The sequence below is a fragment of the Schistocerca cancellata genome, chromosome 2 (genome assembly GCF_023864275.1).
Source record: "Schistocerca cancellata isolate TAMUIC-IGC-003103 chromosome 2, iqSchCanc2.1, whole genome shotgun sequence".
NCBI lineage: Eukaryota > Metazoa > Arthropoda > Insecta > Orthoptera > Acrididae > Schistocerca > Schistocerca cancellata.
Window position 1 is genome coordinate 1,004,460,520 of NC_064627.1, and position 24,429 is coordinate 1,004,484,948.

At 43.7% G+C, this 24,429-nt stretch overlaps 1 long non-coding RNA gene and 1 other non-coding gene across 2 annotated transcripts in view; both read right to left on the reverse strand.

Annotated features, from left to right (window-relative positions):
* The window catches only part of LOC126162974 (uncharacterized), a 523,342-nt gene that overhangs the window by 52,256 nt on the left and 446,657 nt on the right, over positions 1–24,429 (reverse strand). The gene's annotated exons all lie outside the window — the stretch shown is intronic.
* Positions 15,814–15,887, reverse strand: Trnas-aga (transfer RNA serine (anticodon AGA)). The gene has a single exon. It is a non-coding gene; the product is annotated as a tRNA-Ser (tRNA).

Genomic DNA, 24,429 nt, shown 5'->3' on the forward strand with positions numbered 1-24,429 from the left:
TTTCATCGGCTACTCAGAATACATCGACCCCGTACCTCCCATTAGAGCTAAAATACCTGCCATCTCACGAAAATCGCAACACAAGGTCTCACTTCACTATACGAGCTGTGCCCATCCATAAAACAAAACATACACAAACTGCCCTGTTGCTGCTATCGCCTCTAGAACACGCTATATTGCAGTAAGCATGCAAGTCAGTAACTTCCTGGCGGTGAAGTTCTTTCTTTTATTAACCTTGTAACAAATACCGTAGGGTCCAAGTGCTACTGAGGTGCAGAGGTTAGCGAAGGAGAGGAATTCGTGGCGAGATGCATGAAACGAGTCACAAGAAGGGCAACTGAAGAAAAAAGAGAGAGAGATAGAGAGAGAGAGCTTTCTCTTTTCGTTTCTCAGTCAGCCACACCATTTCTTTCCTCTCTTCACATCTCCCGTTCCTTCTTTCACGTCCATTACTGTCAGAGCCCTTAATTTCCTTAATTTAAATCTGCCTTAGAGTAGACTGTCCTTTTTCGTTCTAATTTTCATGAACTAACATAAATTCAGATTTTTCTAATACAAACGCTTCTGTTTCGACTATTTGCGTTATTAAAACTGAAGCACCCTTAACGAAATGAGGAAACCAAATGGAACTTCACAGGTTGAGAGAATATATGACGTTATTTTAGTAATTACAATATCGTGACAAATTTACAAAGAACTTGGCAGTATGAGCTCACTTATCAGTATGAGGCTGTACCTCCTCTGGCCTGATTGTATGTACTGATTCGGTTGCAAGGGTTTATGATGCATGCATGCGTATCCTCTCCTGTGGTAAGCTGGCTTCTGACACTCGAAAGTGATGTCCGAGCTGGTTCCACACATCTTCTCTCGCTTCAAATAGTTCAAATGGCTCTAAGCACTATGGGACTTAACATCTGAGGTCATCAGTCCCCTAGACTTAGAACTACTTAAACCTAACTAACCTAAGGACATCACACACATCCATGCCCGAGGCAGCAGCTCGGTTCGAGACTAGAGCGCCTAGAACCGCTCGGTCACACCGCCCGGCTCTTCTCTAGGAAACAGGCCTGAAGATATTGTTAGCCAAGGGAGTACCTTCATATCCCGCAGACAGTTGACAGACACAAGTGGCACGTGTGGACGAGCATTGTTCTGCTGAAAAGTGGCACCACGACACCGTCGCATCAGAGGTAAGACATGAGGACGGACAATGTCCGTGACATACCATTGGCATTGTGCGTTCAGAGTTTCCTCAACCATTACCGGCGTAACTGTAAGCCATACCCGAAGACTACCCCCCCCCCCCCCACACACACACGCACACACACAGGAGTTACACCGCTTGCCTCTCCAAAATACTGGAGGAAGAAGACCTCCTTCCAGGTCGCCGCTATTCTCGCCACTAATGGTCAGCCGGGATAGGAATAGAACAGAACAGAACTGAAGTCCATGCCCCACAGTCACGGCACCATTCGAAACACAGTCGTTTGAGAAAGTACACTACTGACCATTAAACTTGCTACACCAAGAAGAAATGCAGATGATAAACGGGTATTCATTGGACAAATATATTATACTAGAACTGACATGTGATTACATTTTCACGCAATTTGGGGGCATAGATCCTGACAAATCAGTACTCAGGACAACCACCTCTGGACGTAATAACGGCCTTGATACGCCAGGGCATTGAGTCAAACAGAGCTTGGATGGCGTGTACAGGTACAGCTGCCCATGCACCTTCAACACGATACCACAGTTCATCAAGAGTAGTGACTGGTGTATTGTGACGAGCCAGTTGCTAGGCCACCATTGACCAGACGTTTTCAATTGGTGAGAGATCTGGAGAATGTGCTGGCCAGGGCAGCAGTAGAACATTTTCTGTATCCAGAAAGGCCCGTACAGGACCTGCAATATGCGGTCGTGCATTATCCTGCTGAAATGTAGGGATTCGCAGGGATCGAATGAAGGGTAGAGCCATGGGTCGTAACACACCTGAAATGCAATGTCCACTGTTTAAAGTTTCGTCAATGCGAACAAGAGGTGACAGAGACGTGGCTGCACGATCCGTTACAGCGATGCTGATAAGATGCCTGTCATCTAAACTGCTAGTGATACGAGGCCGTTGGGATCCAGCACGGCGTTCCGTATTACCCTCCTGAACCCACTAATTCCATATTCTGCTAACAGTCATTGGATCTCGACCAACGCGAGCAGCAATGTCGCGATACGATTAACCGCAATCGAGATAGGCTACAATTCGACCTTTATCAAGGTCTGTAACGTAGTGGTACGCATTTCTCCTCCTTACACGAGGCATCACAACAACGTTTCACCAGGCAACGCCGGTGAACTGCTGTTTGTTTATGAAAAATGGGTTGGAAACTTTCCTCATGTCAGCACGTTGTCGGTGTCGCCACCGGCGCCAAGCTTGTGTGAATGCTCTGAAAAGCTAATAATTTGCATGTCACAGCATCTTCTTCCCGTCGGTTAAATTTCGCGTCTGTAGCACGTCATCTTCGTGGTGTAGCAATTTTAATGGCCAGTAGTGTAATTCCATAGTCTGGCTACTGTTAGTCTCCAACCAATGCTGTAAGGTGACACGGAATGTGCAGAGAGCCCATTACTGTTCTCCGATGGCAGGTGCAGATGTGACGGGGACGGGAGTACGATGTGACTGACGCACAGCACGGCTGTCCTTTTCTGCGATTGTCAGACGTGTTCGACCGGAACCTTGCGACGAGACTGTCTGCTCTGTCTGTTCCCATGCCGCCCAACATTGGACCACTGTCACATCCAGAGGCCCCACAGATCTGGATACTGCACGATTCGGTCAGCTGGCCAAATGGAGACACATAATGAAACCCCATTCAAAATGTCACGTGCTGATAACGTCGTCACGTACGAGGACGCCATGCAGCATCTGACGCTGTTCACGCCTTTATAAATCTGCATCTACATATACAGGGTGAGTCACCTAACGTTACCGCTGGATATATTTCGTAAACCACATCAAATACTGACGAATCGATTCCACAGACCGAACGTGAGGGGAGGGGCTAGTGTAATTGTTTAATACAAACCATACAAAAATGCACGGAAGTATGTTTTTTAACACAAACCTAGGTTTTTTTAAATGGAACCCCGCTAGTTTTGTTAGCACTCTGAACATATAAACAAATACGTAATCAGTGACGTTTGTTGCATTGTAAAATGTTAATTACATCCGGAGATATTGTAACCTAAAGTTGACGCTTGAGTACCACTCCTCCGCTGTTCGATCGTGTGTATCGGAGAGCACCGAATTACGTAGGGATCCAAAGGGAACGGTGATGGAAGGAACGGTGATGGACCTTAGGTACAGAAGAGACTGGAACAGCACATTACGTCCACATGCTAACACCTCTTTATTGGTCTTTTTCACTGACGCACATGTACATTGCCAAGACGTGGAGGACGCATCAATTGGCCAGCCCGTTCTCCTGATCTTACACCTCTGGACTTCTTTCTGTGGGGTACGTTAAAGGAGAATGTGTACCGTGATGTGCCTACAGCCCCAGAGGATATGAAACAACGTATTGTGGCAGCCTGCGGCGACATTGCACCAGATGTACTGCGGCGTGTACGACATTCATTATGCCAGAGATTGCAATTGTGTGCAGCAAATGATGGCCACCACATTGAACATCTATTGGCCTGACATGTCGGGACACACTCTATTCCACTCCGTAATTGAAAACGGAAACCACGTGTGTACGTGTACCTCACCCCTCATGGTAATGTACATGTGAGTCAGTGAAAAAGACCAATAAAAAGGTGTTAGCATGTGGACGTAATGTGCTGTTCCAGTCTCTTCTGCACCTAAGGTCCATCACCGTTCCCTTTGGATCCCTACGTAATTCGGCGCTCTCCGATACACACGATCGAACAGCGGAGGAGTGGTACTCAAGCGTCAACTTTAGGTTACAATATCTCCGGATGTAATTAACATTTTCCAATGCAACAAACGTCACTGATTACGTATTTGTTTATATGTTCAGATGTGCTAACAAAACTAACGGGGTTCCATTTTAAAAAACCTAGGTTTGTGTTAAAAAACATACTTCTGTGCATTTTTGTATGGTTTGTATTAAACAATTACACTAGCCCCTCCCCTCACGTTCGGTCTGTGGAATCGATTCGTCAGTATTTGATGTGGTTTACGAAATATATCCAGCGGTAATGTTAGGTGACTCACCCTGTATACTCCGCTAGCCACCAAGCGGTGTGTGGCGGAGGGCACAATTCGCGCCAAAGTCATATTTCCCCCCCTCTGTTCCACTCGTGGATCACGTGAGGGAAAAAGGACTGTCTGGACGCCTCAATAACAGCTCTTATTTCCCCTATCTTTGAATGATGGTCATTACGCGATTTGAAAGTTGGTGGTGATAATATATGCTCTACATCCTCGGTGAAGATTGGATTTCGGAATTTAGAGAGCAGCCCCTTCTGTTTAGCGCGTCGTCTACCTGCAAGTGAGTCCCACTTCAAACTTTCTATGAGATTTGTAACGCTCTCGCGATGGCTAAATGCACCAGTCACGAATCTTGCCGCTCTTCTTTGGACCTTCTCAATCTCTTGAATCAGACCCAACTGGTAAGGGTCCCAACTAATGTATTGTAAGCTTTTTCCTTTGTCGAAGGACGGCATCGCTTCAGGATTCTACCAATAAACCGCAATCTAGAGTTCGCCTTACCCGTTATTTGTATCTAATCGTTCCATTTGCGGTCATTTCGAATAGTCACGCCCATATACTTGATGAATGTTACCGCTTCCAAAGACTGGGCATTTATTTTGTATTCGTACATTAATGGGGATTTTCGCCTTGTTATACGCAGTAGATTACACTTACTAATATTGACAGATAACTGCCAGTCATTACACCACGCATTTATTTTCTGCAGATACTCATTGATTTGTTCACAACTTTCATGTGATACTACTTTCCTGTGGACTACAACATCATCGGCAGTCTAAGGCCGCTGTGAATACCATCAACCAGATCGTTTATGTAAATCGTAAAAAGCAGAGGACCTATTTCGCTGCCCTGGGGCACACCTGAAGTTACTCTCTGTTGAAGTTACCCCGTTCAGGACGACATACTGCTCCCTGTCTGTTAGAAATCTTTCTAGCCGACCGTATATGTCATTGGATAGGCCGTAGCAAGCGACAGTGCGGAACAGAGTCGAACGCCTTTCGAAAGTCGAGAAATATGGCATCAACCTGGGAGACGGTATCTAGAGCCTGTTGTATATCATGCACAAAGAGGGCCAGCTGTGCCTCGCATGACCGCTGTTTCCTAAAACCGTGCTGGTTTCTGCAGATGAGCTTCTCAGAGTCTAGAAAGGTCATTATGTCTGAACACAAAATAAATCCTACTAGGCATGGTAACAACACTAACAAGGGAACCTCCCCATCGCACCCCCCTCAGATTTAGTTATAAGTTGACACAGTGTATACGCATTGAAAAACCGAACACAGATCAATTGAGAAAACAGGAAGAAGTTGTGTGGAACTATGAAGATAATAAGGAAAATATACAAACTGAGTAGTCCATGTCCAACATAGGCAACATCAAGGATAGAGTGAGCTCAGGAGCGCCGTGGTCTCGTGGTTAGCGTGAGCAGCTGCGGAATGAGAGGTCCTTGGTTCAAGTCTTCCCTCGCGTGAAAAGTTTATTTTCGCAAAGTTATGATCTGTCCGTTCGTTCATTGACGTCTCTGTTCATTGTTATAAGTTTAGTGTCTGTGTTTTGTGACCGCACCGAAAAACCGTGCGATTAGTAGACTAAAGGACGTGCCTAGCCAATGGGAACCGAAAACACTTGATCGCAAGGTCATAGGTCAACCGATTCCTCCACAGTAAAACACGTCTGATATATTCTATACGACACTGGTGACAGCATGTGCGTCACATGACAGGAATATGTTGTCGACTCACCTAGCTTGTACACCTGGCGAATGGGTAAAAACATTCTTCTACCTTGCCCGATTTAGGTTTTCTTGAGGATGTGACAATCACTCCCAAAAAATTAAATTTTTCACTCGAGGGTAGACTTGAACCAAGGACCTCTCGTTCCGCAGCTGCTAAAGCTAACCACTGGATCACGGCGCTCCTGAGGTAAGACTATCCTAGAAGTTGCCTATCTTCGGTATGGACTACTCAGTTTGTATATTTTGCTTATTTTTTTCATAGTTGCACACAACTTCTTCCTGTTTTCTCAATTGTTCTGTCTTCAGTTTTTCATTGCCTATCCACTGTGCCAACTTATAACTAAACCTGAGGGGGGTGCGATGTGGAGGTTCCCTTGTAAGCAGAGCAACACTAACGTAGTCAGGTGGACGTTTTACTAGTGTCAGTGTATTACAGCTCTAATCACACACATGCCCGGCAATGGTGTCCCCTTCGTCTTGTTGCGGGGCACCACAGCTGTCGCCGCATCCCGTATCTCTGTAGCCAAAGGCCTCACCAAGCGCGGTGGCGCAGTCGTTAGCACACTGGACTCACGTTCGGAAGGACGAGGGTCCAAACCCGCGTCCGGCCATCCGCATTTAAGTTTCCCCTAATTTCCCTAACCCGCTTCATGCAAATGCCGCGATGGTTCCTTTGAAAGGGCACGGTCGATTTCCTTCCCCGTCCTTCTCTAATCCGAAGGGGCAGATTACAACGATGTTTGGTCCCCTCCCCCAAATCAACAGACCAACCGAACAAACGCCTCGATCTCGCAATTCTTCCTCATCCTCTTTTATTCCTCTTCTCTCTGTCGCTTGTTAGGTACCACATACCCACACTTTCATCTACATCTACATCGACACTCTGCAAATTACATTTAAGCGTCTGGCACAGTGTTTATCGAATCACATTCACAATGTTGGAAATGAGACACTTAAAGTAGTAAAGGAGTTTTGCTATTTGGGGAGCAAAATAACTGATGATGGTCGAAGTAGAGAGGATATAAAATGTAGACTGGCAATGGCAAGGAAAGCGTTTCTGAAGAAGAGACATTTGTTAACATCGAGTATAGATTTAAGTGTCAGGAAGTCATTTCTGAAAGTATTTGTATGGAGTGTAGACATGTATGGAAGTGAAACATGGACGATAAATAGTTTGGACAAGAAGAGAATAGAAGCTTTCGAAATGTGGTGCTACAGAAGAATGCTGAAGATTAGATGGGTAGATCACATAACTAATGAGGAAGTATTGAATAGGATTGGGGAGAAGTTTGTGGCACAACTTGACCAGAAGGGATCGGTTGGTAGGACATGTTCTGAGGCATCAAGGGGTCACCAATTTAGTATTGGAGGGCAGCGTGGAGGGTAAAAATCGTAGAGGGAGACCAAGAGAAGAATACACTAAGCAGATTCAGAAGGATGTAGGTTGCAGTAGGTACTGGGAGATGAAGAAGCTTGCACAGGATAGAGTAGCATGGAGAGCTGCATCAAACCAGTCTCAGGACTGAAGACCACAACAACAACAACATTCACAATAATTCTCTATTAATCCACTATCGAACAGCTCATGGAAAAAACGAACACATGTCTTTACATGCGAGCTCTGATTTCCCTTATTTTATTACGATGATCGTTTCTTCCTATGTACGTCGGTGTCAGCAAAATATTTGCGCATTCGGAGGTCTCTTCTTCTTCTTCTCCTTCCAGGAGATTACCGTGTAAGTACTCTGTTGACCTATTTGCATTCATCCATTCGTTTAACATGGCCAAAACCATCCTAGCTGTCTTTCTTCAGTTCTATCCGTAATAGTATAATGTGTCTATATCCTTTCTCTTATTTCCTCATTCCTTACGTGATCAAGCTAGGAAATTCTATACGACCTTCTCCAAGCTCTAAAACTGATTTAATTGTTTCTGCGACTTTCCAGCACTCAGTCCCATAGCTTGTTGTGTGTACGTGTCACATTTATACCCGACCTCGTTTTCTGGATGCTCCACTTTTTATGTCAGACAGAGTATGTGATCATCATGGATTAAAGTGTACATAAAAGCCCAACATCCTTGCCGGACATGGCGGGTTGGCGGGTTGCTAACATCAAAGTTTGGGAGACAGAACCATTTTCTTGCCGTGCCTTCTATTATGGCTATATTTCGACATGCCTACATTACCTTTTGTTTTTCTAATCATGCGAAAGTAGAAGATGCGTGTAGTGCCTGTTGTTACGCTCACTCGTCGTCTTATGTTGTTTACAAACAGCAAAGATATTCCTGAAATTTACAACTGCAAATAACGAAGGAGAGGCGACAAATGCGCTGGTAATCGTGAAAATCATAGGGCAAAAATGAAACATACTTCTAAGGCAATATTGGAAAATAAAGATACCATACAGAAAGGCTTTTGTTAGCCCTTTATTTGAATGAAGGTGTCAGAGGTTCTCCTTTATAGCTTCCCAGCAGTAGATAGTCTCGCTAGGCTTTCGTTGTCAGCGCAGTTGACGCCTAATTGAATACCCCGTAGCGAATTTTATATGTTTGAAATTATATGTTATTACATGTTGAACTGTGTTTTATACACACGTATGTCTTATTTCAAGAAAGGTCCTGTCATGAATTCTCAATATTCTACGGACTCTTTTGGGCTAGCGCAGAAGGATCTTGACAAAGGAGAAGTAAAACTTGGGTTCAGCAAATGACATTCTCTGAGAGAGGCAAATCGTTCCTAGCAATTTACCGCATGGAACTCACGGGCATAATTACGCTGTAAAAAGAAGGTGTAGGCTGCAATTCGTGGAATCATTTCTAACCAGGCTGCTGTCAGATGCGGAACTCTGCAAGTAGGTGAGTGTGTGTTTCTTCTGAATGTAAACCGAGGAGCATTAATGCATATGTAGCACATACTTCCCTTATTCTGAGCGTGCAGAAGGCAAACAAATTTCCGTTACCGTAAACCGTAAGGCTCCGGGGAAAGCACTGTGGGGCAGTCAGGCAGCACCAGACACCGCGTCATCGTCTCTGCCTACTCCGAAGCATAGGGATTCACTCATCTGTTTGCTCTAACGATGTCTTAACGTCTCACTGTCCGGTACATTTCGTATTCAGCCAGGAGTAGATCGTATGAATCTTTTCTTCCAAAGCAGATTTCATTATTTCAAGAAACTGTTGTACAGACAATGGGTCAAATATATGTCTTTACACAGACATGTTTATGTATCGTATAACATTCAACAAAAAAGCACCAATTCCTACAAAAGCGATCTGTAGAATATTCAAAAGGTTTCATAAACACTTTTTTTTATCGAGGCAGGCACCTGTGTTCCAACATAGTGTCATAAGGACTGCAGCAACCAAATAGCTACAGAAACTTTTCAGAAGAATGTAGATCGCTGCCTTATGCATCGATTGCCGTAGTTACGCGCACATTAACTCATTGCTCGCAAACGCACATCTTAGCTCCCGGGAACAAGTTGGATTCCCGAGTAGACAGTTAATCCTAGGGATGGCGGAGGACATCTGAAAAGTTCAAAGAAGGGAAGCTCGTTTTTACTGCGAAACAGGGAAGAGAGCGTCAAGGATACGATACGGGAACTGGGATGGCAATAATTAAAACAAGACTTTTTCGTTGCTGAAGGATCTTCTAATAAAATTTCAGCCATTAACTTTCGCAAGGGAGTGTGAAATTATTTTGTAGGTGCCCAATTACGTAAGTAGGAATGATCATCATAATAAAACAAGAGATATCAGAGCTCACACAGAAAGATTTAAGTGTTGGTTTATCCCGCGCGCTGTTGGAGAGTGGAACGGTAGAGAAGTAGCTTAGAGGTGGTTCGATGATCCCTCTAGCAGGCACATATTTGTGGATTACAGAGTAATCATATAGATGCAGACATTTAGATGGTCACGCAGAATGATGCGTTAGTAGATCAGTATCTTAGAATTTGGGAATAGAAATCCTAGTTCAAGATCGCTAAAATTCCTTTAGTGATTTACTAGTTTCAGCTCATTGACGAGTCGTCTTCAGATCATTAAAAATTATTACTTAATTCAGTGTGAATCAGCCAGTGAATTAAATAATAATTTTTATTGAACTGAAGATGGTTCGTCAATGAGCTGAAACAATCAATAAACGTATTTTAGCGATCTTGAACTAGGATTTTTATCCACACATTTTAACGTAACAGATCCCCTGTCCTCCGATTTGATAATGTCAAATAACAACAACAGTATCGAATACTCGGCGCGTGAAAATAATGTCACAATATGTACTGAAAAGGACTGTTATGGAGAAGTGTTTAATATCGATTTTGAGAGTAGGAAGCTGGGTGTATTGTTTTTGTGTAGTGAACAATGAACCATGCCGTGTAACCATTGCGTGAGGTGCGAACAGCGATAGACGATTCTAGCATTAAAGCTATTGCTAAGAGACAGTAATTCTGGAAAGTCAACGTATCCTATTATTTGCTTCGACATTCGAGCTTATTTAAGAACGCTGTATGACGCATACTTCACGCAGCACGCGACAACAGTAATTCACTAGAATTGAGAAGTCTAGCAATGGCAGGATTATCAGGATATATCATTTCCCTGTAAAGGAAATGGTACTGCATACTGTTAACAGTACGTACACAGTTAATATGTGTGACATGAGAGAACAAGCAATATATAATTATGGAACTATAGTCCTGCCTTGAGCAAACACAAGTTCTTTTCTCACACCTAAACATGTTTCGTTGAAGTTGCACAGTCGTCAGTGGGTTCATTTTATCATATGTCAAATAACATGTAAAGCAATTTTTTATGCATAATAATCTCTACAGTTTTGGTATTGTGGCATTTATATTCAATATCACATATTAACGTGATCATTCAGGTTTGTCGGCGTGACTGATTAATGTTACTTGTAGTCGCAGTATCTCAAGAAGACATTTAGCTTGGTCGACGAAGTATAGCACATAAAATGGAAACAACAAGTCGACTGTTCATCCGAAACTACACCATTAATCACATCTTAACGTTTGTGTGACTGTTTGTTATTTGCACTACAAAGTACAGTTTGCTCGATTTTGTCTTCTGCAACTAATGAGGATTTCTTAATACTATAATATGTACTGAAGTGTTAGGCCTAAAATGAAACTATTGTTTTATCCCTTCTTTGTTAAAGTTCGATTACATTACTACCATTATCTTACATTTCACTCTGAGCATTGATTTTCTATTTATCCTTTAACATTTGCTAGGTTAATGTAATAGTTTTCAGAAATGTTGTGATCATCTGTTACTTGAAATGTGCTTTGTAAATTGGCGAGTGAGTCCTGTCTATGTAATCTGTATGTAGTTACTTTTTGTTGTTTCCACTTTTCATAAATTAACTTAGCAAACGACAATCAAAGGATAATACAGAAATCAGGGTTGGCAGAAAAATGTAAGATAATGGCAGTTCTGTCATCTGACATTAAAAATCCAGAGAAAAAAAGCAGTAGTTTCCCTTCAGGCCTAACATTTCTGTAAGTATATGTAATATACTACTGACGAACCTTATTAATTGCTAATGACAAACTGGAGCAAAACATAAGCTGTAGGCCTACTACAAAGGACAGACAGCAAACATCAATATGTGATATCGAAGTACATATATTTCTGATAATACCAACATCATAATCCTAAATCCGCATATATTATCATGCACAAAAAACTAACATCTTATTTGAAAGAAAGTAAAATTAGCCCACTGACGAGGGAAAAACTTCAGCGAAACATATATGGGTGTTACATAAGAAGTTTTCTCAAGGCAGAACTATACTTTAATAACTTTATATTTGAAAGCAAACACGAATGAAATTCACCGAAAGGTACCATTATTTGCGAGCGCAACTTCTTCCTCCATATTGATTGCAGTTGTATAAGAGAATGAATTCGAGTGCACTTATCAGAAATGGTAGTGAAAAGGAGAACGAAGCAGTCAGAACGACAACTGTAGATGGATGAACATAGGCTGCAGTGATTATTTCGCCGTAACTCGTCTGTGGGGTGTGGGGACCCATAAATTGGTTAGGTTGCAGTATTTACGGTAAGCCATATCATTCCCACCAAATTATTCCGCCGAACCGCTTACAGACTTCGTAAACGTTTGCAGTCGTCAATAAGTAGCTGCAGTTTCTGAACAGGTTCAGTCGGTATGCCGTCCCCTCTGTGTGTGTTTATTTGAAAATGGAACATCAGTGCTATCGAAAGGTGGCTACAAGCCAAATGCCCGATGTAAAGGAAATGATAGGATTCAGCAGTGTGTTTATGCAGTCGGGTTACTGCACTCTTTCGCATTCCAAAAGCGATATAAGGGCGCTTGTCACATGGAATACGTTGTTCGTGATATCCCCTCCAACAGCGTCTTCTGGTATGTAGAGCACAACCTTGAAACAACACAAACATCACTATCGTGTAACGATGACGTTCTCTGCTTCATGTTTATCGAAATTCTCGGGGATTTACGTCGTCGCTTGCAACTTCCTCGCCGCAAACAGTTATAACACATATACTACACAGCCAACTGGAGTATCTTATTTCTTTTTTCTCCGTATGTTACCTCCATTTACTGATAAAATACTGTTGGTTACTATGCAGAATGAATTGTAAGCAAACATTCAGAGCTTTCAATAATGTTCTCTGACAACGACGTCAATGCATTTAGACTACTTCCCACATTAGTTACAGCCTCGTTAATGTACGGGCAGAGGGCGCGAAACTTCTCGAATGTACAAGCAAGCCGGATATGGTGCATCCATCTCAGATTGATACAGTACAGAGAAAATATAGCAAGACATATCATGGTTTAACGTCACCATTCGGAGAATGTCGCACTCTTGCTATAAAAGAGAATGTTGTGAAAATGCTGTATGACACTAAAGAGCAATTCGTGCATTGGCAAGAAGGGCTAAGCTTGAAATCTATAGTATCTTCCACAATCAGGTCCTAGAGACAGATCTATTAGAAAACACAAGTCAATGAAAGGATACAAAAATTCCATTCAGTTACTAGCGGATCACTCCAGAGCTGAAACAGTAGACAGCAGACAGAAAGCCGAACTACTAAAGTCCGAATTTAAAAATGTATTCAAGCATTGGGGTATTATCACGCCACTGTTGAATCACCGCACTCATTCACAAATGAAAGAAATTGAAATAAGCACTTCTGGTACTACCTTGACGGAATTCCTGTTAGACTTTACACTGAATGCGCTGAGCAATTAACCCGATTCCTAGCTCCGTTCGTAGAAAATCACTAGCATAGCCAATAATCCCCATTTCACTGTGAAAGACTACTGCTTTTCCCAAAAAGGACAAAACACAGGTTACACATAATTCCTGACCAATTTAACTAACCTCAGGTTTTTGCAGCATCCTAGAGAATATTCTAATATCGAACGTTCCTAGAGGGAACAAAGATTCACTTCATAAAATAGCACGGGTTCGAGAAGAAACTGATCGTGTGAAATAACAGCTCGCTTTATTACCACACAACGGTTTCCGAAAGGATTCTGCATCGTAAGACATTGTCCACTAATAACCAAGATACTATAACACGCAGTATCATCATACTTGTGTGACTTACTCGAAGAATTTTTGACTAATGGTACGTCTTGCAGAATGGCACTAAAATGACACTGGGTGTGATCCCAATGGAGCATAATTTTCTACATACTGGAAATTATCGTGACTGGATAATCATAAGGAAATGCAGATGGAGGAACTGCAAATTTCAGAACAAAACGTTATTATGATTCAAGAGTAGTGTAGAAGCGCTTGAAGTCCAAATCAGTTGAGCGTGGCAGCAGACACGGTAAGAGCTCAGAGAAGTGCCGCTAGGGTCGTGTAGCAAAGATGACGACGGATGTTAAATGGCAATCTGTAGTAGAAAGTCGACGCTATTCTTGCTGAGACTGAAAGTCGAGCATTCGAATTTGCAGTATAAAACTTAAATAGCCGCCGAGCCACAGTAACATCTCATAAGACCATATTAACAAAATGGCTCGAGCTATTCCATCATTGCCACCTTATTATCTACTCAACGTCGAGTCCTTCACTTCCTTCCTTCGCTGCCCTTTCGAGTCTATGCTACACTTCCCCAAGTTGTGTCAGCAACGCTATTGGAATGTCCATGGAACAAGACAGCTATATACAGCAGTGTGTGTTGTAGCGCTCTAAGGTCTTATATTTACAACCCAAGAAAAATGAGTCTAGGAAAAACGCGAACAAATCGAAAAAGACATACCGAAATTAAAAGTAACGGTCTCAACATTGAAAATGCAATGGTAATTTCACTGTTGATCTCAGAGGAAAGAGAAGATGAGTGGAAAGTGTACACAGAAGGCTTCCTACGGGAAAGGGGGGGGGGGAGGGGGGGACTTGTCTGATGATGCAATTGAGGAAGAAATAGGAGTGAATAGCGGAGACAAAGGGGATCCAGTATTACAGTCATGTAACAGAGCTCTGTAATACTTGCGATGTTGTTGTTGTTGTGGTCTTCAGTCCTGAGACTGGTTTGATGCAGCTCTCCATGCTACTCTATCCTGTGCAAGCTTCTTCATCTCCCAGTACCTACTGCAACCTACATCCTTCTGAATCTGCTTAGTGTATTTCCCACTATATCTAACTTTAACCTATCCATTTCCCTTTTTAAATTTTCTAACCTACCTGCCCGATTAAGGGATCTGACATTCCACGCTCCGATCCGTAGAATGCCAGTTTTCTTTCTGCTGATAACGACATCCTCTTGAGTAGTCCCCGCCCGGAGATCCGAATGGGGGACTATTTTACCTCCGGAATATTTTACCCAAGAGGACGCCATCATCATTTAATCATACAGTAAAGCTGCATGCCCTAGGGAAAAATTACGGCCGCAGTTTCCCCTTGGTTTCAGCCGTTCGCAGTACCAGCACAGCAAGGCCGTTTTGGTTATTGTTACAAGGCCAGATCAGTCAATCATCCAGACTGTTGCCCTTGCAACTACTGAAAAGGCTGCTGCGATAAAATAAGGAATATTGGATAAGTAATATTCTTCCGTAATTTCTTAAGTCATTGGGGAAAGTGGCAACCAAACAACTATTCCGATTGACGTGTAGGATCTATGAGTCTGGAGACATACTGTCAGACTTTCGGAAAAAAAGACATTATTCTCATAATACCGGAGGTAGAACGAGTGGATGCATACTCGTATGAGAATCATCGCACAATCAGCTTAACGGCTCACGCTTCCAAGTTACTGACGACAATAATACGCAGAAGAAACGAAGAGAGGACTGAGGATCTGTTAGATGACGATCAGGTTGCTTTTCTAAAGGTAAGGGCACCAGAGAGGCAGGTCTCGCCCAGCGCTTGATAATGGAAGAAAGAAAAATCACGACTAATTCATTAAACTGGAAAGAGCGTTCGACAATGTAAAATGGTGCAGGTTGTACGAAATTCTGAGAAGAATAGGAGTAAGCTATAGGGAAGCACGGATAATACGAAGTAATTATCTACAAGAAACAACTGGGAACCATGAGAATGGAAAACTAGGAATAGAACACCAAGAGCGAAGAGCTTGGATTACAAATGGTGTAAGACAGGGATGTAGTTTTTTCATCCTTGCTGTTCAATTTATACATAAAAGAATCAACGACGAAAATAAAAGAAAGGGATTAAAGTTCAGGGAAAAAGGATTTCAATGATAACGTCCATCGAGGAATTGCAATCCTCTGTGCAAGTGAAGAAGAATTACAGGACTGGAATGAGATTTTCACTCTGCAGCGGAGTGTGCGCTGATATGAAACTTCCTGGCAGATTAAAACTGTGTGCCCAACCGAGACTCGAACTCGGGACCTTTGCCTTTCTAGGCAAGTGCTCTACCAACTGAGCTACCGAAGCACGACTCACGTCCGGTACTCACAGCTTTACTTCTGCCAGTACCTCGTCTCCTACCTTCCAAACTTTACAGAAGCTCTCCTGCGAAACTTGCAGAACTAGCACTCCTGAAAGAAAGGATATTGCGGAGACATGGCTTAGCCACAGCCTGGGGGATGTTTCCAGAATGAGATTTTCACTCTGCAGCGGAGTGTGCGCTGATATGAAACTTCCTGGCAGATTAAAACTGTGTGCCCGACCGAGACTCGAACTCGGGACCTTTGCCGTTCAGGAGTGCTAGTTCTGCAAGTTTCGCAGGAGAGCTTCTGTAAAGTTTGGAAGGTAGGAGACGAGGTACTGGCAGAAGTAAAGCTGTGAGTACCGGACGTGAGTCGTGCTTCGGTAGCTCAGTTGGTAGAGCACTTGCCCGCGAAAGGCAAAGGTCCCGAGTTCGAGTCTCGGTCGGGCACACAGTTTTAATCTGCCAATTACAGGACTAGTTGTATGGAATTAACAGTCTAACGAGTACGAAATATTGATTGAGAGTAAACTTTAAAATGACATAAGTAGTGAGAAACAGCAGAAATGAGATTAGCGATAAGGTTAACTTCGAAACTAGGGAAAGATAAAGCATGACGGGCAAAGCAAGGAGATCGTGAGAAGCATTCCTCGCCGACGTAAGTTTGCTAGCATCATAAATGGTTCAAATGGCTCTGAGCACTATGGGACTTAATTTCTAAGGTCATCAGTCGGTAGCGCGGTTCCAGACTGTAGCGCCCAGAACCGCTCGGCCACCTCGGCCGGCTGCTAGCATCATACACTGATCTTAATCTGTGGAAAAAACTTCTGTGAATTTACTTCCGGAGCACAGCATTGTATGTTGGTGAATCATGTGCCGCTGGAAAACAACAAAATAAGAGAATCGAAGCGTTTGAGATCTGGCGCTACAGAAGAACGTTACAAATCAGTGGACTGATAAAGAATGAAGAGATTCTCCGTGGAATCGGCGAAGAAAGGAACATAAGAGAAACACTGACAAGAGGAAGGGATGTTACGACGTCAGGAAATAACTTCCATGATATTAGAGAGAGCTGTGGAGGGTAAAAACTATGGGGTAAGACAGAGATTGGAATATGTCCAGCAAATAAATGAGGGCCTAGCGTATAAGTGCTGTCCCCAGATGAAGAAGTACGTACAGAAGAGGAATTTGAGGCGGGTCCCATCGAAACGGAAGAATGATAACTAAAAATGTACTTATGGAATAAACTTACAGGAACTCACCTCACAGCGCTGACGAAGCTACAGAAGGGAGAGAGAGAACAGTGTGTTGGACGGAAATGAAGGAGAGGAGCAGGAGGGCGCGAACTGGTAATATGGGAGGCACGCGTCGAACTGCCATAGCCTGTGTCCGGGAGAAACCGCTGTGCTGCCGGTAGTGTGGGGGGTAGGGTGGGGGGGGGGGATGCCTCATCATTTGCAAGTCACGCACCGTGCTGTGCGCCGAGGAATATCCCATTCCAGCACCATTTCCTACATTAGCATATCCACTGTCTTTTGCAGTACAGAAGCAAATTTTTGCTGGTTTCCACGCTGACTTGACTGCGTAACTGTAATCGCAAACACAATCACACTTTGTCATTACTTACGGTAACTGCATATTACAAAATGTAACAAAGTAGGAGCTGCACTGCAGATGACAGCTACACGAACATCAGTACGTGCTACTAATAAAATAAAATTAACTCACCCATGATTGCGGAAATTCACAGAAAAATGAATAGGTAAAAAAAAATGTGTTTGGACAAGACCATATTTATGAAAATGTATCACTACAGCCGACATATTCGTTGCGAGAGAATTCAGTAACTGGGTTGAAATTTTTTAAAAATATTTCATATTTCGTTTATTTGTTCCATCTCAGTTGTCCCCTTTTTTATTTTTTTATTTTTTATATTTTTTTTACAGTATGGCAAGTTTAGATTACATTTGTTCAGCTTCAGATCTATATGGTTGCGGAAGTAACCTGTCTATAAGGGAACTTCATATCAGCCTACTGGTGTGCATTTCTTTATGGACACAAAGGGCTACTTCCGCAAGCAGATATACACTCCTGGAAATGGAAAAAAGAACACATTGACACCGGTGTGTCAGACCCACCATACTTGCTCCGGACACTGCGAGAGGGCTGTACAAGCAATGATCACACGCACGGCACAGCGGACACACCAGGAACCGCGGTGTTGGCCATCGAATGGCGCTAGCTGCGCAGCATTTGTGCACCGCCGCCGTCAGTGTCAGCCAGTTTGCCGTGGCATACGGAGCTCCATCGCAGTCTTTAACACTGGTAGCATGCCGCGACAGCGTGGACGTGAACCGTATGCGCAGTTGACGGACTTTGAGCGAGGGCGTATAGTGGGCATGCGGGAGGCCGGGTGGACGTACCGCCGAATTGCTCAACACGTGGGGCGTGAGGTCTCCACAGTACATCGATGTTGTCGCCAGTGGTCGGCGGAAGGTGCACGTGGCCGTCGACCTGGGACTGGACCGCAGCGACGCACGGATGCACGCCAAGACCGTAGGATCCTACGCAGTGCCGTAGGGGACCGCACCGCCACTTCCCAGCAAATTAGGGACACTGTTGCTCCTGGGGTATCGGCGAGGACCATTCGCAACCGTCTCCATGAAGCTCGGCTACGGTCCCGCACACCGTTAGGCCGTCTTCCGCTCACGCCCCAACATCGTGCAGCCCGCCTCCAGTGGTGTCGCGACAGGCGTGAATGGAGGGACGAATGGAGACGTGTCGTCTTCAGCGATGAGAGTCGCTTCTGCCTTGGTGCCAATGATGGTCGTATGCGTGTTTGGCGCCGTGCAGGTGAGCGCCACAATCAGGACTGCATACGACCGAGGCACACAGGGCCAACACCCGGCATCATGGTGTGGGGAGCGATCTCCTACACTGGCCGTACACCACTGGTGATCGTCGAGGGGACACTGAATAGTGCACGGTACATCCAAACCATCATCGAACCCATCGTTCTACCATTCCTAGACCGGCAAGGGAACTTGCTGTTCCAAGAGGACAATGCACGTCCGCATGTATCCCGTGCCACCCAACGTGCTGTAGAAGGTGTAAGTCAACTACCCTGGCCAGCAAGATCTCCGGATCTGTCCCCCATTGAGCATGTTTGGGACTGGATGAAGCGTCGTCTCACGCGGTCTGCACGTCCAGCACGAACGCTGGTCCAACTGAGGCGCCAGGTGGAAATGGCATGGCAAGCCGTTCCACAGGACTACATCCAGCATCTATATGATCGTCTCCATGGGAGAATAGCAGCCTGCATTGCTGCGAAAGGTGGATATACACTGTACTAGTGCCGACATTGTGCATGCTCTGTTGCCTGTGTCTATGTGCCTGTGGTTCTGTCAGTGTGATCATGTGATGTATCTGACCCCAGGAATGTGTCAATAAAGTTTCCCCTTCCTGGGACAATGAATTCATGGTGTTCTTATTTCAATTTCCAGGAGTGTATCTGAAACTGAACGAATGGGATCGAAACTTGTCATACCGTTAAAAAAAAGTGCAACTGACACGGGAAAATAAACGTGATAGTATTTTTTTTAAACATGTCAGTTTCGGATAGGACTGATTCAAACGTAATCAAGACAAAATCATTCTCAGGAAATGTATTGACGGTTGCGGACATGGGTAACCTCCCTCTGTCCAATAGAATGACGACATTGAAAATTTGTACCGGACCGGGTCTGGATTCCGAAATTTTCGTTTGTCGTGAGCGGTCGCCTCAACAGTTTCGGCTATCCGGGCACGCCTCACAGCCACACTCTGCCTTCCATATTTCGTCATCCATGTGTCATGCATGTGTCATTATCCTGCACTTGTCAACTTACTGTAATTCTCGTACAGGGGAGACATTTAATCAAAGTCTCCAGCCTAGTACCGGCGAATAAATAAAGTACTGCAGCGCCTGTGTATGTAACAACTACGATGCAATGTTCCTTCGGCCATGTACGCACGTGGTGCTTGCGCCAAGTCCTGGTGGCGCCTCTCTAAATGGTTCGAATGCCGCTGAGCACCATAGGACTTAAGGACAGACGCAGGGAAAAATGCGTTCTTGTTCTGAAACATATATTATCTCCAAAAATATTACAGCTAAAATAGTAAAACATGAGACTAGTATGTGCAACGTAATGCTTGGTATTCTGTGCAATTTTTGTTTGAAAATGCGCGCAGACATCCATTTTATAAGGATTTGAATTTTTAATTACCATTTTTTTTACAATCTGCCTTTTTTCTCAAACTAATCAAGCAGTAAAACTGGAGTTTTACAGTTTACACCTGCATAAGAGGATAATAAAACGTGTGAAACAAATTTTTGTTTAAGGTCATTGTCGCTTTGAAGTTAATTTTTCAGTTTTGTGTTACCCAGGATGCACTATTTTTCTCAAATTTTAAAGGAGAACTTTTCTCAGAGAAAAGATAACGGAAAAGTACTGCACAGGATTGTTCAGTAAGTAATTCTTGAGAATTGTCCCAAATTTCAAGATGTTAGCTTTTATAGTCCCTGAGAAAACGTACATTATAGCTCAAAAAAGTCACTTTACGGCAATTCGCATTTAATGTTTTTATTTCAATTTTTGACGATATTGCTATATCTCAACTGACTGATGCTGTCCATATCCATAACCTTTATTCTCTTCCTCGTCTTCCTGGAGTAATCTCTTCCACTGCCTCTTTTGCGTGGCCAACTTTTGAATTCTTTCTTCTGCTGCCTGAGCTTTGTCCAATCGCGCTTCATCTGTGTCTTCAGTGTGAATTCCTCTGAATGGAAGCCTAGTCTCTGCAGGCACTTAATCCTACCCATATTTCCACTATTGAACACTAGACGGGCACCACATGCTGCTATCTTCACAGCCGGCCGCAGTGGTCTAGCGGTTCTAGGCGCTCAGTCCGGAATCGCGCGACTGCTACGGTCGCAGGTTCGAATCCTGCCTCGGGCATGGATGTATGTGATGTCCTTAGGTTAGTTAGGTTTGAGTAGTTCTAAGTTCTAGGGGACTCATGACCACAGATGTTATGTCCCTTAGTGCTCAGAGCTATTTGAACCATTTTTTTGCTATCTTCACAACAGCTGAGGACACAAATACTGTTTTTGGACTAAGCGTCCATATAAGGTCATTTTAGCTCTTGTTTGTGTTTTCCCACGTACACATTTATTCAACAGTTCAGGATTGTCTAGGTACCTGCAAATTAGTTTTACAACATCTTAAACAGCTAGTGGCAAGCTCGTCTTTGTACGCAGCATGAGCAATTCCTTCGTTAACTTTCTTCTTCGATAAACTTAGTGACTTTGTGGAAAATTGTACTTACACTTAAGCAGCTTCAGTAACACTGTTACTTAAATTTCCTGTACCTTTTACACGTGAAATTTGACATTTCCTCACTTTTTTTTTAAATATGCTTTCACTGTTACGACCCATTTCGAGCAAAACAGGATGATATAAGCAAAACTGAAACCTGAAATAAGTTTGTAGCACGTCCTGTTAAAAAAAAAAAAAAAACCACGACGTAAACTAAGGAACAAGCAAAGGTAATCTTTCTCACAGCCTTCTAGACTCATCTGCAGTTTGTTTCGATTGTTTGAAAGAAAAATTAACGCATAAAAATCTTTTAGCGTAGAGAAGGTGTGAATCAAAGCAAAGAAAGAGGGGGCGTGGCTAGCGCAGACGCCCAAACAAAATTTTTAAAAACATATTTCTAGCCAGAATTCAATGGTGAAACAGTGCGATGTTATTCTTAAAGACTCAATCCAATAAATTATGCAATAAAAAATTCGAATTTTTTCGCAATTTTGCCCTACATCTGCCCTTAACATCTGAGGCCATCAGTACCCTAGACTTAGAACTACTTAAACCTAACTAACCAAAGGACATCACACACATCCATGTCCGAGGCAGGACTCGAACCTGCGACCGTAGCAGCAGCGCGGTTCCGGACTGAAGCGCGTAAAACCGCTCGGCCACAGCGGCCGGCGGCGCCTATCTATTCCGCCAGCTGCTTGTGCTGTTTTCACGTCAGAGGGTTCACGGCGTATTTTTGTTAACGCCACATCTGGTGTGGATCTCTGTTGGAAGCCACTGTATCGCTTGAGAAGATCGTCATGTACTGGTGTAGCCGCTGCCTCTTCGGTGACTGAAGACCAGAAGCACAGTACCTTTTTTTGTTATTTAAATTCTTCTGATCAACTTTTAAGAGGCCTTTAGTTGCAATGTCCCGAAAAACAACGAAACAGAGGATGGCAGATTGATTTTTCCAAAACTGTTTCAGTGCGGTTCCTCCTTTCCAACGTCGCAGGAACGTCAAAATGACGGATATCGAAATCAGTTACCGCGGTGTGGAAAAAATCTGCTGTAATCGCTGAACAGAAGGTCGGCTATAAGATTCTACACAGAATACGGAGTAGTATGTTGTACGTCGCTGACGAACGAAGTGTTTGTAGTGATTGGAAGAAAAAAAAACACAAGTCATTCACGTTTTCAAGAAGGGTTTTCGAACAGATGCACAAAACTATAAGCCAAAAGTTCTGACGTCGGTCTGCTACGGAACTGTAAAATATTTTTAATCCTCGTGTTTTATGACGCTTCTGGAGACCGAAAATCCCCTCTGTAGAAACCGAAACTGGTTCCGAAAACAACGATCGTGTGGAACTCAGCTCGTCTGTTGGTCCACGAGACCTGCAGGTTGATGCCGTCTTCCTTGTCTCCTGTCAGGCATTTGGCACAGTTCCGCCCTGCCATCTAACGAACAAAATAGGTGATATGCAATTCAGAGCACCTTTATGATTCTCAGCTAACAGAACACAGCATGTCATGCTTAACGGAAAGAAATTTTCAATCACAGGACAACTCTGGGTGTACTCCAAAGGAGTGTTGTAAGATCATTACTGTATAAATGATCAAGAGGATGACATCAGAGATTCAGTGAGGCTTTTCGCGGATGATGCCGTTATATACAGAGAAGTCGTATGATGATGATGATGATGATGATGATGAGGTCCCACACTCATAGGAGCGTAGGGAACAATGCGAGAGACCCGCACCGCCGTCTAGGCAAGGTTGTAGCGGAGGTTGTTTACCATTGCCTTCCTCCGACCGTAATGGGGATGAATGATGATGATGAAGACAACACAACAACACCCGAACCCGGTCATCTCGAGGCAAGAAAAATCCCTGACCCCGCCGGGAATCGAACCCGAGAAGCGGGAAGCGAGAACGCTACCGCAAGGCCACGAGCTGCGGACCACAAGAAATTTTTAGCGAAATACAAGAGACCTGCAGAGGTTGAGCGTTTGGTGCAGAGAGTTGATCCTCAACAAAAATGTAACGTATTAGGCGAAATAACGCACAATGATCCGTTATTGTACTGTCAAACATTCACTACAAAGAATCACATTCACTGAATGTCTGGAAGTATGTGTACGGATCGATTTAAAATAGAATGATCACATATTACTACTCGCAAGTAAGGCAGGCGCCAGTCTGAGATTGAGATTAATATGAAGATTCCCCATGTAGTGTACTCCATCCGCGAAGGAGGAATCTTACAAAACCCTCGTTCCATCGCTACTGTAGTACTGCTCGTCTCTCTGGAAACCTTACCAGATAGAACTGATAGAGGAATAGAGGTCTACAGAGGACCACCGCATTTCATTACAGTTTCATTCAGTAAGCGCGAAATCGTGACGGAGATGCATTACGAGACATAACAAAAGAGTTGCGCTGTGGATCACGGAATGGAGTTCCGGGAGCGTACTTTTCTAGAAAATTCAACCAATGCATTGCTACCTCTACATCTACATCTACATCTACATCCATACTCCGCAAGCCACCTGACGGTGTGTGGCGGAGGTTACCTTCAGTACCTCTATCGGTTCTCCCTTCTATTCCAGTCTCGTATTGTTCGTGGAAAGAAGGATTGTCGGTATGCCTCTGTGTGGGCTCTAATCTCTCTGATTTTATCCTCATGGTCTCTTCGCGAGATATACGTAGGAGGGAGCAATATACTGCTCGACTCTTCGGTGAAGGTATGTTCTCGAAACTTTGACAAAAGCCCGTACCGAGCTACTGAGCGTCTCTCCTGCAGAGTCTTCCACTGGAGTTTATCTATCATCTCCGTAACGCTTTCGCGATTACTAAATGATCCTGTAACGAAGCGCGCTGCTCTCCGTTGGATCTTCTCTATGTCTTGTATCAACCCTATCTGGTACGGATCCCACACTGCTGAGCAGTATTCAAGCAGTGGGCGAACAAGCGTACTGCACCCTACTTCCTTTGTTTTCGGATTGCATTTCCTTAGGATTCTTCCAGTGAATCTCAGTCTGGCATCTGCTTTACCGACGATCAACATTATATGATCATTCCATTTTAAATCACTCCTAATGCCCACTCCCAGATAATTTATGGTATTAACTGCTTCCAGTTGCTGACCTGCTATTTTGTAGCTAAATGATAAAGGATCTATCTTTCTGTGTATTCGCAGCACATTACACTTG